We start from the raw sequence: 509 nt of genomic DNA, 5'->3' as shown, positions 1-509 counted from the left end.
GAAAGTTTTGTAAAGTCTCAGGAGTTACCTTTACAAAGCCTCCCAGATGCCTCGTGATGAGCATGGTCTAGAAGGCTGAAAACTCCACAGCCCAGTGCTCAAGAGAGGAAGGGACAAGCACCTTGTTAAGTGTTTACTCTTCCCCTGCTCCCCCAGGACACAGTGACATGAAATACCATGGGGAAAAGGGGTGCAGGGGAGAGGGAGTGAGAAGCTGCGGAATGTGGAGGAGCAGAAGGGGCTCTGAAATGTGTCAGACAAAGGCAACTTGCCCACGGCTGCGGTGTCTCTCAAAAACACTGAGCCACTGTTCTCCGCTAGAGCAGGTTAGAAATCCTACAGATCCAGCCCATGGACTGGCCACCTTCAAGATTTTATTTTTTTTTTCTTATGAAGAGCCCTCGTTGCTCTGCTTCTGGTGAACTGCCAAGCAATTCACATGAATTCGCCTGACCAGCTGTAGGAGCCCGACCGCCCTCCCGCAGCCCTCGTTACGCTCCCTTCCTGCT

This window comes from Chaetura pelagica, unplaced genomic scaffold (genome assembly GCF_000747805.2).
Source record: "Chaetura pelagica isolate M959 unplaced genomic scaffold, ChaPel_1.0 scaffold10, whole genome shotgun sequence".
Classification (NCBI taxonomy): domain Eukaryota; kingdom Metazoa; phylum Chordata; class Aves; order Apodiformes; family Apodidae; genus Chaetura; species Chaetura pelagica.
This window is presented reverse-complemented; position numbering follows the sequence as displayed.